Source organism: Lycium barbarum, chromosome 11, assembly GCF_019175385.1.
Source record: "Lycium barbarum isolate Lr01 chromosome 11, ASM1917538v2, whole genome shotgun sequence".
Lineage (NCBI taxonomy): Eukaryota > Viridiplantae > Streptophyta > Magnoliopsida > Solanales > Solanaceae > Lycium > Lycium barbarum.
Window position 1 is genome coordinate 69038911 of NC_083347.1, and position 13794 is coordinate 69052704.

A 13794-nucleotide genomic window follows, 5' to 3' on the forward strand; every position below is an offset into this window, starting at 1 on the left:
ACCGGAGAGAAGAAATTCTCATTACTGGTCAAAATTCTTTCTCCATTGTTATCTATCTGGAGTAACACATCTAAGATCACATTTAGTCATTTGCTCTTCATTTGACACGTAATCCATCCTTTGATTTTCTTTTCCTTTCCGATATCTTGTCATTGACACAATAATTCCATTAGAATATGCCATGATGACAGTAATCATGAAAATGGCATACAACAGTAACAACTTATTTAATGTCTTTGTATTAAAGGCACTAAAACGTCTAGATGGAATGTACTAACTAACAGTGAATGCAAATCTTCACTCTCGCCGTAATATTTGACGATCTTGTAACCAGAATAAAGTAGATTTAATATTAATTTAATTCTCAAATATAAATCACATGAGAAAAGATACTTAGCCATCAATATATGCTGGTTAGCAATTCTCTTCAATATATGCTTGTTAGCTATTCTCTATTTCATTCGGGCCAAGCATCTACTGGGAGTCATTACTGTTCTGATAGAAATTTCCTTATCTCTGGTGCATCATTGTCTCATTAAATCCAACAGTAAGTCATTCCTCGTGGTGCATCATTGTCTCATTAAATCCAACAGTAAGTCATTCCTCGCGCATTAAAGAAGACTCCATTAAACGGAAGAATTAATACCCTAAAATTGTTGCAGATTATTCAAATAATCCAATAGAGTGAATATCAAAACAATATAATTCTAATAGAAAAATAAAAAATAAAAAAATTCAAAATTCATAAAAAAAAAAAAAAAAATTGCAACTTCTGCCAACCGTCTACAAACTTCTTCATTTTAACCCCTCGGAACCGTAAATGTTCTTCACTTTTGAACCAGTGAAAACACCCCCTCCCCCCAAAGTTCAATTTTTTCCATTTTATTCCTAGATTTTCATGTTTTTGACTTCTTATGTGAAGAAAGGGAAACCTGTTTTGTGAAAGTTGTGCTACAAAATTGTTAAAGGTATTGGCTTTCTGTACTTTGTTTCTTATGTTTCACTCTGTTTTGTGAATTTTGGAGCTTTGTGATAATAAAATTTTGGTCCAATTGTTAATAGTGATGCGAATAAAATAGATCCGCAAAAATAATATTCACGGTATTAGTGATAAACGCGGAACACTAAGTTATGGTTAAATCAGCAAGAATAAAATGCAGCAATAATGACACCAAGATTTTACGTGGAAACCCTTCTGAATAAGGGAAAAACCACGGCCAAGAGGAGCAGCTGATATCACTATAGTAAGGAATTTTACACTGTGTAGTAACGTGTACAAATACTCCTAAGACCACTACACCCTCAAAAGAAATAATACTCTTTTGATTTTCCCACCTCACTACAATATCACTCACACTCTATTTTTCTTCACAGACTATTTTCTTACAGTTTATGGAACACCTCACTTTGCTCTCACTCAGATGTATTGTCTGAGATTTTAGTGTGTATAGCAAATGATCTTGGTGTATTACAAATGAACCATAAGCTGCCTATTTATAGGAATGAATTTCCTATGATGAGGTAAGCGCTTACGTCACGACTATGATGAGGTAAGCGCTTACATCACGAAAATATGAACAAAAGAATTGGCTTGTTGGCCAATTCCACAATTGCTACAAATGTGATTTTGTCAAAGGAAGAAAAATCTTCCTTCCTTAAAATATGGGATAGGGGACTGGACCCCACAAATCTCCCCCTCCAGTCCCATTCACCTGAAGGAGGGTACACTGGCTTCTAATTTGAGTGCATGCCGACAAGATCTTTGCACAATTCGAACTTATCTCTCGGTACCGCCTTGGTCAGCATATCTGCAGGATTTTCCTTCGTGTGAATCTTCTTGACTTGGAACAATTCGCTTTGCAATTGCTCACGAATCCAATGATATCTGACATCGATGTGTTTTGTTCTCGCATGGTACATGGAGTTCTTGCTCAAGTCTATTGCACTCTGACTGTCACAATAGACAACATACTCCATTTGCTGCAATCCAAGTTCTTGAAGGAATCTCTTGAGCCATATCATCTCTTTGCCAGCTTCAGTAGCCGCAATATACTCCGCCTCCGTTGTAGACAGTGCGACACACTTCTGCAACTTCGACTGCCATGATATAGCTCTCCTTGAAAAAGTAAACAAATATCCAGTAGTGGATTTTCTGTTATCAAGGTCACCTGCCATATCAGAATCTGTATAGCCCTTCAAAATTGGATTTGATCCTCTAAAACACAAGCATTCATCTGAGCTTCCTCTTAGATACCTGAGTATCCACTTCACAGCTTCCCAATGCTCTTTCCCTGGATTTTCGAGAAATCTGCTAACAACACCGACTGCATGAGCAATATCTGGTCGAGTGCATACCATTGCATACATTAAACTTCCGATGGCAAAGGAATAAGGAATCTTGGCCATTCTCTCTTTTTCCTCTGTTGTTGTAGGACACATCTTTTTGCTCAATTTCAGATGACCAGGAAGAGGTGTGCTAACCCACTTAGCACTCTTCATATTGAAGCGCTCTAGTACACGTTCTATGTACTTTTTCTGCGACAAATAAAGATTCTTTTCATCTCTCGAACGAGTAATTCTCATGCCCAAAATCTACTTAGCATGACCCAAGTCTTTCATTGCAAAAGACTTACTCAACTGTTTCTTCAACTCGTCAATCCTGGAAGCATTTTGCCTGCAATCAACATATCATCCACATATAGCAGAAGGATGATAAAGTCATCATCAAAAAATCTTTGTACAAACACACAGTGATCTGAAGAAGTCTTCTTGTAGCCTTGCTCCCCCATAACAGACTCAGACTTCTTGTACCACTGTCTGGGAGCTTGCTTCAATCCATATAGACTCTTCTTGAGTTTGCATACAAGATTTTCTTTACCTTTTGCCTTGAAGCCCTCAGGTTGTTCCATATAAATCTCCTCTTCTAAGTCACCGTGAAGAAAAGAAGTCTTCACATCCATCTGCTCAATCTCCAAATCAAGACTAGCAGTCAAACCAAGAATTGTCCGAATGGAGGACAGTTTCACGACAGGAGAAAATATTTCGTCAAAGTCAATACCTTTCCTTTGACCAAATCCCTTAACAACCAATCTAGCTTTGTATCTGGGCTTCAAGCTGTGTTCTTCGGCTTTAACTTTGAACACCCACTTGTTCTTCAAAGCTCTCATGCCCTTAGGCAATTTCACCAACTCATAAGTATGGTTCTCACGCAGAGATGTCATCTCATCTTGCATGGCTTCAATCCATTGATCCTTGTGCTCATCTTCCATGGCCTCCTCATAACATTCAGGTTCTCCCCCATCAGTGAGTAATACATACTCATTAGGTGAATAACGGGAAGAAGGAACATGCTGTCTAGTAGACCTTCTAAGTGGAATATCTGACTCATCCACGACTTCATGAGTAGGAGCATCTACCTCGTCAATGGAAGCATCATTATCATCATCAACATGCTGATCTGGAACATGATTCTGGGCATCACTATCGTCATCGAGCCCACCAACTTCATCAACATTTGTATGAGGGACTTGATCAAGATTAACTAAACCTTCAGAACTTGAAGATTTTATCTTCTCTGCTTTGTTAATATCTTCAATGGTTTGATCCTCCACGAAGATAACATCACGGCCTCTCACGACCTTCTTCTCAATTGGATCATATAGCCTGTAACCAAACTCATCAAGGCCATAACCAATGAAGATGCACTGCCTTGTCTTGGCAGTTAATTTTGACCTCTCATCTATAGGCACATGTACAAAAGCTTTGCAACCAAACACTTTCAAGTGGTCATAGGAAACATCCTTGCCATACCAAACTCTGTTTGGAACATCACTTTGCAAAGCAACCGCAGGGGATAGATTAATAACATGTGCGGCGGTCAATAAAGCCTCACCCCAAAAGGAATTTGGCAACTTTGCTTCAGAAAGCAAACATCTGACTCTTTCCATCAAGGTCCTGTTCATCCTCTCTGCTAAACCATTAAGCTGAGGAGTCTTAGGAGGAGTCTTCTGGTGTCTGATACCCTGTTGCTTGCAGTATTCGTCAAACGGTCCACAATATTCACCACCGTTATCAGTACGAATACACTTCAGCTTCTTTCCAGTTTCCCTTTCAACTGAGGCCTGAAACTGCTTAAAGACACCCAACAGTTGGTCTTTAGTCTTTAAGACGTAGACCCAAAGTTTCCTTGAGCAATCATCAATAAAGATAGCAAAATAAAGTGCGCCACCCAAGGTCCTTGTCTTCATTGGACCACATAAATCTGAATGCACCAACTCAAGCAACTCTGTCTTTCTTGAAGGAGGATGAGACTTGAAAGAAACTCTATTTTGTTTTCCAGCCAAGCAGTGCTCACACTTTTCTAATTTAGCACTTTTAAAATTTGACAATAATTTCTTTTTGGCCAGAACATTTAGTCCTTTCTCGCTAATGTGGCTAAGCCTCTTATGCCATAACGTTGAAGAGCTATTGCTCTCAACTGCATTCACCATATCAACACAGGTAGAGGCCGTAGTCCAGTATAGACCACGACGCTTTTCGGCACGAGCCACAATCATGGAACCTTTAGTAAGCTTGCACTTTCCAGCACCATTGGTACTGACATATCCCTCATCATCCAAAACACCAACAGAGATCAAGTGCAAACGAACATCAGGTGCATGCTTTACATTGTTTAAAACTAGTTTAGTTCCAATACTAGTTTTCAAACAAATCGTTCCAACACCAGCCACCCTAGATAGAGTCTCATTACCCATACTCAAAGTTCCAAAGTCACCCGGAGTATAGGATGAGAAAAGTTCCTTCCTTGATGTCACATGAGATGCGGCACCACTGTCCACAACCCAGCTTGACTCATCACAAGCAATATTTATCAGATCCGCATCAAGGACAGTAACAAGATCTTCTGTAGTGACAGCGGCAACACGATTGCCATCTTCTTTCTTTTCCTCCTTTTCTCTATTCTTCTTTTTCAAAATCCGGCAGAACTTCTTTGTGTGCCCTTTCTTCCCGCAATGATAGCACTCAATATCTTTAAGTCTGCTTCTGGATTTGCTTCTATGATGTTCTCTATTTTGAGAACCACGATTCTTGCCTCTCCCCCTAGTGTCAGTCACCAAGACATCTGATGAGGAGGAACCTTGAGATTTTCTTCTCATCTCTTCATTTAAAAGACTGCTCTTGGCAAGATCCATAGAGATCACACCATCCGGAGCAGAATTTGATAATGAAGTTCTAATAATTTCCCAAGAATCTGGTAGGGAACCAAGTAGAAACAAGCCTTGAATTTCTTCATCAAAATTAATGCCCATAGCAGATAACTGGTTCATGATCCCCTGAAAAATATTCAGATGATCTGTCATTGCGGAACCATCTTGGTATTTTAAGCCCAGCATTTGCTTTATAAGAAACATCTTGTTGTTACCAGTTTTTCGAGCATACAAACTTTCAAGATGCTCCCATAGGGTCCGAGCATGTGTCTCTCCAGAAATATGGTTCAACACATTATCGTCAACCCACTGTCTAATAAAGACGCAAACCTGCCGATGCAACAAATTCCACTCTTCATCTGATTTATTATCAGGCTTTTTATTTCCAAAGACAGGTTGATGAAAATTCTTGACATAGAGCAAATCTTCCATTTTGCCCTTCCAAATGGCATAATTTACGCCACTCAAAGTAACCATTCTACTAGTGTTGGCTTCCATTGTTTATCACAAATACAAATACTATTTTATTCGAAGACCAAAGTAATTCTTTTCTGATGTGGAAGTTCAGACTGTGTTGCAACCACAGAGCATACTCAGACAGAACCTTGGCTCTGATACCACTTGATGGGAATAAAATAGATCCGCAAAAATAATATTCACGGTATTAGTGATAAACGCGGAACACTAAGTTATGGTTAAATCAGCAAGAATAAAATGCAGCAATAATGACACCAAGATTTTACGTGGAAACCCTTCTGAATAAGGGAAAAACCACGGCCAAGAGGAGCAGCTGATATCACTATAGTAAGGAATTTTACACTGTGTAGTAACGAGTACAAATACTCCTAAGACCACTACACCCTCAAAAGAAATAACACTCTTTTGATTTTCCCACCTCACTACAATATCACTCACACTCTATTTTTCTTCACAGACTATTTTCTTACAGTCTATGGAACACCTCACTTTGCTCTCACTCAGATGTATTGTCTGAGATTTTAGTGTGTATAGCAAATGATCTTGGTGTATTACAAATGAACCATAAGCTGCCTATTTATAGGAATGAATTTCCTATGATGAGGTAAGCGCTTACGTCACGACTATGATGAGGTAAGTGCTTACGTCACAACTATGATGAGATAAGCGCTTACGTCACGACTATGTGAACAAAAGAATTGGCTTGTTGGCCAATTCCACAATTGCTACAAATGTGATTTTGTCAAAGGAAGAAAAATCTTCCTTCCTTAAAATATGGGATAGGGGACTGGACCCCACAAATAGGTCAATGAGTTGCTCTTAAATTCTAAGAAGATTGGGAATAACATTTTTTATTCTCCAAGATTCAGGCTTACTCCGATGAGCGTTGGCTGGATTTTGAAGTTCCTGCTTGATTTCTATTGATGTAACAACAATTTGGTGGGTATATGTTAGTTCCTATTCTTTTGGATATAACTTCTTGCTAAGAATTTTGCATGAACGTCGGTTAACTTCTTTGATCTGTATTTTTGTCCCGGTGTTGAGATATATCTGAGTATATAAACCTTTGAATTCTATATTTCTTAGAGATTACTAGTTTTGACATCTTCATTCTACTTCTGAAGCTTGGATTTGTGTCCTTTTTTCTTCTTTTCTTCTCAATGATTAATTGTACCATTTTGTACTTTTTGATGGATGATACATATTTGAGTTTTTTTTTTTTGGACTTTTGTTTGTGTTTCTTTCTTAATTTTGAGGAACTTGATTATTTGATCAAACGCCTCTTATGAAAATTCTTAGTACATCGGTTCATGTTCTACTATATGTAATTAAGGTGTTTGAAAATATGCCTAAAGTAACTAAAACAAGTTTTTGTTTGTTTTCCTTTTTCACGCAGTAGTGCTATGACTTGCACATCATCCAACAGTCCCAAAAGGTATATTATTTAGTACTGCTAGACAACATTAGTTAATTTTTCAAAAAAAAAAAAAAAACAATATTAGTATGTTAAAGAATGACTTTTGAAATAATTCTTATTTGAAACATCAATACCTCTGTGTTAACAAAAAAAAGCTTACTCCCTCCCTTCCAATTTATCAATTTATGTAATATAGTTTGACTGGGCACAAAATTTAAAAAATAAAGGAACACTTTTGAATCTTGCGATTTAAAATAAGTCAAAGATATTTGTGTGGTTATGATGATTGAGAAGCACTTCTTTAGCTACAAAGTTAAAGATCATATATTAACGCTTAAATCATACAATTAGGGACTCAATAAGTTTGCCTTAATTTCCAGATTTTGGTTCTACAATCAGATTGAAAACAAAAATTCAGAAGAAATGCCAGTAGAGAGAAGAAGAAGTTTCACAGAAACAAAGAGAAAAGAGGAAGAACGATACTGTGAGAAAGCAAATAACATTAAAAATAAAAAGAAACCAGAAGAAAACACTGATCAGAAAGGAAAGAGAAAGAAGAAGAACCCACCATAGAGAGTAAATAAGCAGGCAGAGAACTCAGTGGACTGAGTTTATTTTGGTAATTCAGTGGCTTAGTGTTGAAGAACCAGTCATTCCCCTGTTATATTTACTTATATTTATCAATTTGTTTCAAATTGTACCGATAAAAGGACCTGATAAGAAAAGATACTAACAGATAGAATGAAACTTGTGTCGAAGGTGAAAAAGGAAAAAAATGCAGAGTTTGATTAAATGAGCATATCACTGTTTTGGAGTATAAATCAGAGAAACTGTGAAGCAAGTCGAATTTAATTTGAATTTGAATAGGTTAATGGTGTTGGACTTTGCAGTTGTTTAATTTTGTATTATATTGTTCAGTGTCATATTTTGATCATCTTTGAGTTGTTCTAAGCCTAAATTGTGCCTTCCCCAGCTTATTTACTGACCAACTTTGATCTACAAGTTGGGAAGCCTATCTTCCCCTTCAATAATTTTTTTTTTATATTTGTTAACATTTGAAATTGGCATCGGTGAGATCACAACGCAGAGGTTGATTCTTTAGAACTTAGTCTTTCTTTAGTAATGCTGGTTAAATATACAGAAGAGTTTGATGCAAATTTATACAAGCCTTTGTTGCTTCGCTCAACTTTTGAGCATGTTAATTACTGTTTTTGTGTTACCTATTTGCTAGCATGATTTGAGTATAGGGCCAAACATCTTAAGCTAGATATTTGTGATATATGCTAACCTTTCGAGATCATGTTTAGGAATTTTCAGACGTAATAAAATAAGAGTGTCTCTGAATATGCCCTTTAACGCAAATGATTTTCGAAATAATCATTACCTGGTGTAAATGTATCCTGATTTATATGCTGTCCCTGTTCATGCTTTGATGAAAATATCACGTTTTAGTTCTTCCTATTCTTTTGAAAGTACCATGTATTAATTCTTCCTAATTATTTAACACAAGTGGCTGATGTCTCCCACCATTTGCATGAAAAGATGCTGATCTTTAAGCTTAAAACATATGTACGCATATTTCAAACTCTTTCAACTCTTTCAAACTAATTGCCTGGGCATTTAGGAAAACCTTTCACGTAAATTTTTCACTTTAATGTGATTGCCTGTGCGAGATGCTAAAATTATTAGTTGTAGGAAATCAATCCGTGATTTGTATTGATGTATGAAAGTCATTATATACAAAGTAGGTATCTCACTATCAGAATGATACTCGGCTAAATTATAGGACCTAATTACTATACATAAGGAAGAGAATATTTACAATATTTACATAGACTATTACATAGTCTATCACACTCCCGCAGTCGAAGCGGGAGGTTGTCGTACGCTTAGACTGTCCCTGAAATCATCAAAGAGCACGCGTGGAAGACCTTTAGTGAAGATATCTGCGATCTGGTAACGGGACGGGACGTGAAGAACACGAACTTCTCCACGGGCAACTTTCTCACGTACGAAATGTATGTCCATCTCAATATGTTTAGTGCGTTGGTGCTGAACTGGATTACCTGATAGGTATATGACACTAACATTATCACAATAAACCAATGTAGCTGTCCGGATGGGACAACGGAGCTCCAAAAGAAGGTTGCGAAGCCAACAGGACTCAGAGACGACATTAGCGACGCCACGGTATTCGGCCTCGGCACTCGACTTAGACATAGTAGGTTTCCGTTTGGATGACCATGAGAGGAGATTATCGCCAAGGAAGACACAGTAACCTTATGTGGATCGGCGAGTTTCTGGACAACCACCCCAATCTGCATCTGTATAAGAAACAAGAGAGGCAATGGAGGATTTGTACAGATGGAGACCAAACTCAATAGTACCTTGAATGTATCGGACTATGCATTTAAGAGCATGCATATGTGCAACCTTTGGATCATGCATGTGAAGGCATACTTGTTGAACCGCATAGGAGATGTCTGGTCTTGTAAATGTAAGGTATTGCAACGCGCCGGCCAACTTACGATATTGGGTGGGATCATCGCAAGGAGGCCCGGCCGTGGCACCAAGTTTGGCTTTAGTGTCGACCGGTGTCTGACTTGGCTTACAAGCAGTCATGCCCGCACGCTCTATAATATCTGCTGCATAATTCTTCCGAGAGAGAAACATGCCGTGTGAAGTCCGGGTAATAGCGATACCCAGAAAATAGCTTAGAGGGCCCAAATCCTTCATAGCAAATTCGGCACTAAGCAGAGACATAAAGGATTTTCTGAGAGCATCTGAGGAAGCTGTGAGAATAATATCATCAACATATAGCAGAATGTAAGCAATGTCAGAACCTCGACAATAAATAAAGAGAGAGTGATCAGATTGGCTATGTGAAAACCAATAGTGGAGACATAGTCTGCAAAGCGTTGGAACTATGCACGGGGAGCTTGCTTAAGTCCGTACAACGATTTCTTCAAGAGACAGACATGATGTGGATGCTTTGGATCCTTAAACCCAATAGGCTGATGCATATAAACAGTCTCATTAAGATTACCATGTAGGAAAGCATTCTTGACGTCCAACTGATGAATGGGCCAAGAGTGTGCAAGTGCAATGCTCAAGACAGCGCGAATAGTAGCCGGTTTGACAACCGGACTGAAAGTCTCGTTGCAGTCAACTCCAACCTATTGAGACCTGCCATCACAGACAAGACGGGCTTTGTGCCTCTCAAAAGAACCATCAGATTTCTTTTTATGACGAAAAATCCACATAGAACGAATAAGATTCACATCAGTGGGACGTGGAACCAACTCCCACGTCTTATTACTAATTAGAGCATTATATTCATCAACCATGGCAGCTTTCCAATTGTGGTCATTTAGAGCACTGACAGGATTTCGTGGGATAGGCGAGATGGAGGGAGTGCTAGAAGTATTTAAGTTGAACGGTTGTTTAGGCTTAAAAATCCCATGTTGGCTTCTAGTGACCATGCGGGTGGGCTGCTGGGCAGTCACGGGTGGAGCAGCGGGGGGGGAGGGGCTGCTCAGTAGTGGCGGGGGGGGGGAAGGGAGGGGCTGGACCGAGGGAACAACGGGTGGAGGAGGCTGTGACAGAAAATGCAAGGTATATGGAGAAATCCCATGGTCCAAAAAATCATAAGAAGTTGGGGTTGGTGAGTGCAATTTGGAGAAGGGAAATTGAGTTTCCTCAAAGATGACATGCCTTGAGATGATGATTTTGTTGGTGGATAAATCATAACATTTATATCCTCTATGATTCAACGGATAGCCCAAAAATACACACGAGGTGGATCTTGCTTGTAACTTATGAATAGTTGTAGATGGGAAAAGTGGATAGCATAGACACCCAAAAATCCGGAGATGAGAATATGAGGGGGTTCGTTGATAGAGAACTTGCGTTGGTGATTTATACCCAAGGACTTTGGTGGGAAGTACATTAAGGAGGTATGTGGCCATTTGGAGAGCATGATACCAAAAAGAGGGGGGCATGGAAGAGTGGACAAGAAGAGTGCGCACTATGTTGTTAATGGATTTAATTTTTCTTTCCCCTTTTCTGTTTTGAGGAGAGGTATGGGGGAAAGAAAATCGGAAATTTAAACCATTTGAGGCGCAAAAAGATTGAAAATGCCCATTGGCGAACTCCCGCCCATTATCACATTGAATGTTTTTAATGGCTCTTTCGAATTGAGTCTGTATTAATGCCTTAAAAGATAGAAAAGTGGAATAGACTTGGGACTTGTTAGAGATTGGAAAAGTCCAAAGAAAATTACTATAATCATCAAGAAAGAAAACATAATAGCGGTGCCCATTAGAACTTAAAACAGGAGATGTCCATAAATCACTATGAATGATATCAAACGGCATAGTAGTAAATGACAATGAATCATAAAATGGCAATTTAACATGTTTCCCCAAAGGACAAGAGGTACAAAAAGAAGTTCGGGCCCTATTACATTCAATTAAGGCATTACTACGAAGAGAACTAAGGATAGCATTTCCCGGATGGCCGAGTCGGGAATGCCACAAGCTAGGTGATGCGGCAATGAAGGTGGATGGTGGAGTGGTCCATTTTGTGGCAATGATAGGATACAATTCCCCGGTGCTCTCACATCTCATTAGGCGGCTCCCCGTCAGTAAATCCTCCACAGAAAACCCAAGAGGATCAAACTCAACAGAAACATTATTGTCCTTAGTGAATTTACGTACGGAAATAAGGTTTTTGATGAGTTTTGGAGCACGCAAGACATTTCAGAGACGTAATTGATGATTAGGAGGGGGTAGGGATGTATGACCATAGCCTCGAATTGGAATAGTGCTACCATTACCAACAATGATTCCAGAATTATTGCTCAAATTAAAATAAGACGTGAGAGTACCTGAGTTGGCAGTCATGTGGGTAGTCGCTCCGGTGTCTATGCACCAATTATCATCCGGTTGATGCATGGACAGAGTGTGCATGCTGCCTCCACGTCTGTCGGAGTGTACCCAGAATAGGTCGGACTATGCATGGAATAGGCCTGCTGAGGTCGTGGACCCGCACCGAGAATGCCGCTGCTGGGCCGCGGTGTGGTGGGACGTTGCTGCCACTGTCTCGTCGGATACGGGCAGGGGGGCATTGGCCACTTCTGGGGCGGCCAGGCAGGCCAGTAGTAGCCCCCTGCCGGTGGCTGTCCCATCGGCTACTGGCCGTTGCTGGTCTGTCCGCCGCCGCCGCGGCTGGATTTCCCGCGGTTGTTGTTGTTGTTGTTGTTGTTGTTGTTCCCCTTTCCATTGTTCCTGTTTGAATTCCTGCCACGATTATTATCACGATGGTTAGTTGAATTATTGTTGCTGCCAGGTGGCGGGGAGGGAGTATCATTATCAACAAGTAGAGCCGCGGGACTGGAATCGCGGGCACATTCCTTGGCTGTTGCATCTTCGAGCTTGAGTCTGGAGCACACTTCAGAGAAAGAGGGCAGCACATCCTTCTGCTGGATGGTGGTGACAAAGTGTGCATAAGTCTCCGGTAAGCCTGCAAGGAGGCGTAAGACCAGATGTTGGTCGGACACCAGCGACCCCACGTTGGCAAGCTGATCCGCGAGAGACTTGAGCCTATTATAATAGGCCATAACCGAGCCGAAGTCGGCCATTTTTGTGGTGGTGAATTCAGTTTCAAGGTACTCTGCCCTTGAGTGCTTGTTATCTTGGAAAAGTTGAGCAACTCGATTCCAAGCCTTCTCTGCAACATCATCCGCCACGAGAATAGAGGTAAGAATATCATGGGATACGGTGGCGTATATCCATTGAAGGACCACCGCATCTAGCCGTTTCCAGAGCGGAAGGTTAGCCGCCTTTGTTGCGTTGTACGCGGTGAGTTCAGTGGTGTCAGTTGGTGGTATGATGTGTTCAAGTTCGGAGTGGACGCGGTCTAGAACTTTGAATAGTGTCGCCCATTCGTAATAATGGCCAGTTTCCATGTCTAGAGTGATTGGGATTAAAGATTTCACATTCGTGACGGTTAAAGTAGAATGGAAATTTTTGTTGTCAGCCATTGAAGAGAGAAGAGGGAGGAGGAAGGGGTGGCGGCTACGGCTAGGGTTAGGAGAGAAGAGGGAGGTGGACGGCTAGGGTTTAGGAAGCTAGGGTTTTTAGGAGAAACCTAGTCTGATACCATGTAGGAAATCAATCCGTGATTTGTATTGATGTATGAAAATCATTATATACAAAGTAGGTATCTCACTATCAGAATGATACTCGGCTAAATTATAGGACCTAATTACTATACATAAGGAAGAGAATATTTACAATATTTACATAGACTATTTAATAGTCTATCATTAGTGTTATAGCCCGTATGTCGTACGTCCGGAAAATTCAAGGTAATGGGGAGAAGTCAAGAACAAGACTACGTTTCAAAAATTATTTTAATATACGAGTTGTTGAAAATATTATTTATGAATATTGTTAGTATGGAAATATTGAGGAAGACCAAGGGCGAAAAAGGAAATTCGTAAAATGGCTTATGGAAATATTGCGGAAAGGATAAGGGCAAAATGGGAATTTTGCAAAGTCTCGAAAGTTCATGAAATTTCCATGATGGTTGAGTGGCATAAGTATATGCCCACATTGCTTTGGGGGCTAAAGTGTACTAAGAAAAACATTTGGTCTTCTTTGACCAAAAAAAACAAAGCAAGAAAAAAAA

The 13794-nt window shown here is 39.8% G+C and overlaps 1 long non-coding RNA gene across 1 annotated transcript; it reads left to right on the plus strand.

Moving 5' to 3' along the window:
• The first annotated feature begins 331 nt into the window (after window positions 1-331).
• On the plus strand, window positions 332-8132 carry LOC132618053 (uncharacterized). The gene is made up of 3 exons (XR_009573932.1): window positions 332-968; window positions 6489-7119; window positions 7482-8132. It is a non-coding gene; the product is annotated as an uncharacterized LOC132618053 (long non-coding RNA).
• The last annotated feature ends 5662 nt before the right edge of the window (window positions 8133-13794 follow it).